The 5,734-nt window shown below is 36.1% G+C and overlaps 1 protein-coding gene across 2 annotated transcripts in view; it reads left to right on the top strand.

The window, feature by feature from the left end:
- The window catches only part of LOC102488531 (cAMP-specific 3',5'-cyclic phosphodiesterase 4D), a 657,187-nt gene that overhangs the window by 392,589 nt on the left and 258,864 nt on the right, over positions 1-5,734 (top strand). The window lies entirely within an intron of this gene.

Here is a 5,734-nt window from a genome sequence, read left to right as displayed (position 1 = left end):
ATGGAATAGATTATCAATGCCCTTATGAGTCTCTTCGCCTTCTGGGATGCCTATTATCCAGATGTTTGGACGTTTGATGGTATCTAGTATTTCTCATATATTAGTCTCAAATTTGGGGGCCATTTTCTCAGTCTTCATGGTGAATTTTTCTAGGCTGGTAATTTTCTCTTTTACGTCTGAGATTGTATTTTCTGTATGATCTAGTCTGCTTTTAATACTTTCAAGGGAGATTTTGACTTCCTGTATTATAGCCTTCATCTCTAACAGTTCCATCTGATTTTTTTGTAAAGTGTGAAATTCCTCTTTTAGATCTTGCATGAATTTCCTCACCTCCTGGAACTCGACAACTTCTTTCTCCTTCCTCTTCAGCAGTTCATTGTCTCTCTTCTCTTCCATCTCTGTTAGCTTTGCACTATAAATGTTCTGAATTCTTTATCAGACTTTTCTATGATTTCCATTGAACTGTGTGTGGATGAAAAGGAGTTATCCTTTTCCCTTGGAGGAGAGGTATTTTCCTGCTTTCCCATATTTCTTGTGGTCCTGCAGCAATTTCTAGTCATCTGGTTGATGGTCGGTTTCTTCCCAAATTTGGAAGTTCAATCTGAAATCTGAGTGTCGAGGAGCGTGCAGAAAAGGAAACAGAAAGAGAGAAACAACAGCAACAACAGCAAAAAAAAAAAAAAAAAAAAAAAAAAAAAAACCACAAACAAAAAAAAAAACAAGAAATAGAAAAAGAGAAGAAAAAACAAAGAAAAACTTTTCAATAAAACTAAAAAAATTAATATTTAAAAAAATTTCAGTAAAAAACAAAAATTGGAAAACCACATGGCATGCAAACACCACGCAAAATTCTAAAAAGCAAAAATTTAAAAAAGAAGACAGAGATAGAGACAGATACAGAGGTAGAGAGAGACAAAGACAGGTACAGAGACAGGAGACCTGAAAGGGGTCTTCCTACCACTTGAGTTTTGTGTGCTGGAGGCCGAATTATCAGTGGGAAATCGTGATTTCTGTTTCCCCAAAATGGCTAGTTCGCAGGATCCATGAAGCTGTCTTCAAGAAGGCCTGCTCCCTTTGCCTCTCCACGCGAGTTTTGTGTGCTGTAGGCCGAATTATCAGTGGGAAATCTTGATTTCTGTTTCCCCAGAATGGCTAGTTCGCAGGATCCATGAAGCTCTCATTGCTTCTTGAGTGTGCTTTTTTTTGCTTCTCTTTTGCTGGGCACCATCCACACCTACCACACTGTGCTCTGACTGAACATTGGTTAACTGCCTTTCACATGCAGGTCCTTCATCTTCCTAAACTCCACTCGCATTCACTGTCTAAGTCACATTTCCCAGTTGCCTATATAACAGCGTTTAGTATCTTATTATGTGTATGTTATTTAATACAAATACTGAATATTTTCTCTTTCATTACTTCATGTTCTGTTGCCTTAACTAGACTTTAGTGCTTGGTAGAGAAGTAGTATATTCATATATCTGTATTTATTCAAGTGTTCATCAAAGGACACAGATACTAGAAGAGTTTGTTCATCAAATTATTAGTAATACAAAGTCTCTTTTTCTCTAAGGTCATTGCCCAAGACTGACATTTGGCAATGCTTCAGACTAGAGATTCTCAGTAATAGTGCTTTTTCTTCAAAATGCATTGTGATTATAGGAACATATACTATAATGGAAATCAGCCATGCCGATGACCTCAGATCCCAGGCCTATCTCTCAAAACAAATTAAATTTTGAGAACACATGTGTTACTAAAATTTGGAGTGATTCTACAAACCATTAACAGTACTAGTTTTACCTTGCCCCAGCCTCATAAATATTCAGTGATCTATTATAGACATTTGTTTAAGTCTGCTCAAGTTTTCTTTAATAAGTAAGAATAAAAGTCTAATAAAACATTATTTACCAGTCTTAGATCTTCATTCTCAATCTATGTAAAGCTAATACTAGTATTTCTTAGAGTTAATGTAATTTTATCAATATTGATTATCACTTCCTGTAAATTGTGAGATTTTAATTTTTGGGTAATATTTAAGAAATTGTTTTGGGGGCCAGCAGATGGTGTAATGGTTATATCACTGGACTTCCACATAGGCGACCATGGTTCAAATCCCAGACCTGATGACTTTAAGTTCACACCAAGTATGTGTAAATGCATGCCCAAGATCCCAAGAGGAGAGTAGAGGAGAAGAGATTGCAGTGTAGCCATTCTTCCTGATGGGCTATTTCTTGCTTTCTGTCTATCCAGTGAATGCAGGTGCTCTATAGCAAAAAATCTCTCTATAAAAAAAAAAAAAAGAAATTTTTTTCATGAGTAAAGTTAACTTTTCTGGTCCTGTTCTGGTAGATCAGTGGGTAATACAACAGTCTATTTTACTGGTGACTGTTTGAAAGTCATGAGTTCAGTTCCCCAGTCAACCAGGACACATAAGGCTGGTGTGTGCCCTGTGATCCTGGCAGGCTGGAAAACACTTGGGGCTGGGGAGTCATAGTGGGAAACCCCATTGAGTATGCTTTTAAATAAATAAATAAACAAATCTTTAAAAAGAAAAATTCTTATTTTAAGAAAATTATCTCCATCTAGTGGATAAATTGTTATATTGCACCCTAAAAAGAAAAAATAACAAAGGCCATGGAATATCCCATATCAAGCATTTTCTGACCTATTAATGATTGTTTTGGGTTTTAATAGGTAATAAATACTGTTATAAAAAGTTAAATGTTTTAAGATATTTACCCATATTTCCTACACAAAACTTCTCATGGAGTATCTTTCAAAGTTAATACTTGATAATAATTTAAAAATATATAATAATAAAAAATATACATTACTGATTTTTAAAAATATTTCCTGAGTTGAACTTAGAAAAGCTAAACTAAAATCTTTTCTATATTTAAAAGTCTTTAATGTGTCCTGTGTTCTGAATGTTACCATTATGAAGGCTTCAGTGACGCTTTAGCCAACTCTGAGATAATGCTGAATTCTCTTTTGACTCATTGCTAGTAAGATGGAGCCCATGCCTAAGACTAACAGAATCTTGGAAAATAACTAAAGAATTGGAAGGAGTAAAGATACCCAACTTGAATTAATCTTATCTATATTTTTATATGTTAGTGGTTCATAGCAAGTACTTAACAAATGCTTATTTAATTATCCATATTCAAAAAGAGTTTGACCAAGACCCATAATATGTCTATTTAATGATTAGAAACCTTTTTCTTCCCCTGGCATTCCTCAGCATTGCCAAAGTTCTACGTCCAGAGATCCCTGTTCTATCCAGGTGAAGCAGATACCCCTTGTTTGGATGTCGCAATTACTGACACGTATTTGTGGCTTATATAACTATACAACAGAGAGGCAAGGGCTTCAGGAACAAGAGCTGATTAAATCCAGTTGCCTCAGTGCCTTTGGTCAATTGATGTTTCTTAGGCCTGGTAAAGTGAGGCCCATCAACTAATTAATCTATCACGGGCCCTCTAGAACCAAATAAATACATCCATAAAGTGACCAAATTCTAAGAAAATTTTATACATGTATTTTCTGGAGGAGATTATGAGTTTTTCCCTCTCCTTTTTCTTTGTTCTCAACAGATTGATTTGGAATCAGTGTTCTTTGGTCATAGATTCATAGATGATCCGTGAAACATCAAGCCCCTAACTTATCCTTTACTTTGACTCCAAGTCTTGAGGTCATAACACTACTTATTAATAAGTCCTATAAATACAATGATAGTTAGGGTTAGCTATTGGCATGGTGGTTAAGGTGGTTGGAGCCCATGTGACCAACTGTGCTGGTCTAGGCTCAGACCCTGCAACTTGAAAAGCAAGCCCAAAATCCTGAACAGTGGGAAAATGGAGGAGAAGGGATTATCATATGACCATTCCCCAGGGGGTTGTGTATGCTCACTTTCCTCCTCACTTTCTCTCTTTCTCTGTCTTTTCAGTGAACAAACATGCCCTCTGACAAATTTAAAAAAAAATTTTTTTAATTAACTAGTTAACAGTTTGGATAAATATTCTAGTGGGGAAAATGTTAATGACAACTAAATATGAATCCATTTATTTATTCATTCAACAACTTTTTTTAAACCACATACCACCTACTCTATCTTGAGCCATCATCCTCTTCCCTAGAAGATATGTGAAAATTGACTTTATTTTAATACTTGTTGAAGTTTCACCAAAAAGAGTTTTCTTTGGAAGTCTGTCTAGAATATAAGGACTGTGATGTTAAGAACTGTGAATATATGTGATTTTTTACTTTGTCAACTGTAAAATCTATCTTGCCAAGCATAGAACTTTTCATTCATTTACTATTCATTTACATCACTTCATAAGGATTTTTGAAATACCATGTGAAGTACTATGAATACTTTGGGTCTCCATTCTCAAAGAGCTCACAGTGTACAAATGGATATGAAGTGGTAAACATTTTTAATTCATTATAAATCCAGTTACTAGGGAGTAGGAAAATGGGAATCATAGAGAAGGGGCAGCACGTTACCCCAGTTCATCAAGTTCTGGGGTATCAGGATAGCCTTTCAGGTGAAAGCTTAACCCTTAAGAATGAATAACAGGCAAAGAAAAGGACAGCTGAGTAATTAGGGGAGCAAGAGGTTAGGTAGTGTAACCTATGACAAGGAGGTGTTGGTTCAATGTGAGTGGAGCTTGACTACCAGTGTTAAGGAGATTGCAGGTTGAATCTGGGAAAACGATTAAATGAGAACAGCTAGTTAAGACTTTCAGTCTAGGTAGGATTGGTCTTGTAACTTTGGGGTTAAGGGAGTCAGATCCCACATGGTCAACTGCATATGTGCATGTATGCCCCAAATCTTTACAGGATGGAGACATGGAGGAGAAGAGACTGTAGCATGACCATACTCCACTAGGGAGTTCATTCTTTCTATTCTCTCTTTGGAAACAACAACAACAAAAACAAACAAACAAACAAAAAACACTTGTAGTCTACTCAAGAAATATGGACTTGACTCTCAGGGCAAAAATGAGTTACTGAAAGGTTTTAAATTTTGCATTTTAAGAAAACACACTTGGTATGGGGTGGACAATGGACTCAAGAGACAAATAACAAGGCTATTATAATAATGGAAGTGAGAGTTGATGAATTCCAAAATTTTAAATATTAGTAGTGGGGAGAGAGGAACGTGAATACAACAGAAATTCATGATTGGATATGCACAGTAGGGAGGGAGAGAAGCCCAGGTTTGGGGAAAGGATATTAGGTATAAAATGGGTACTTGTTGAATAGAACACAAATACTTAGTGAATTACTATGTATTTGTTATTTTCCAAAAGGAAGAGTACTTAGAAGGACTATTTTTTACAGAATATTTTTTTCTATTTTTTTTTCATGTACTCACCAGAGAGACAGAAATCACCCCCCCCTCCCCCCAGGGGAATGGCTATGCTACAGTCCCTTCTCCTCCAATCTCCTCTCAGGATCTTGGGCACCCATGCACATGCACCCAGCATGAGTTTTAAACTCCTAGGTCCAGGACCCTATGCAGTTAACTACATAGGAGTTCAGCAATGTAACCATTATGCCATCTGCTGGTCTCCAGAATGGTTCCTTTTAAACTGAAGTCAAATGTAGAAAGAACAGAGTCATATTGGACCAGTTAACAATAGTGTCCAAAGGCTTAGGAAAACAACAATGTGCAGTCAAGGATTTAATTTTTTTCAGTTTCGTGTATTTAGGTATAATCATTTTT

The sequence above is a fragment of the Tupaia chinensis genome, unplaced genomic scaffold (assembly GCF_000334495.1).
Source record: "Tupaia chinensis unplaced genomic scaffold, TupChi_1.0 Scaffold144180_1, whole genome shotgun sequence".
NCBI classification, from domain to species: domain Eukaryota; kingdom Metazoa; phylum Chordata; class Mammalia; order Scandentia; family Tupaiidae; genus Tupaia; species Tupaia belangeri.
Note: the sequence above shows the minus strand (reverse complement) of the source record. Positions and strands in the feature narration are given on the sequence as shown.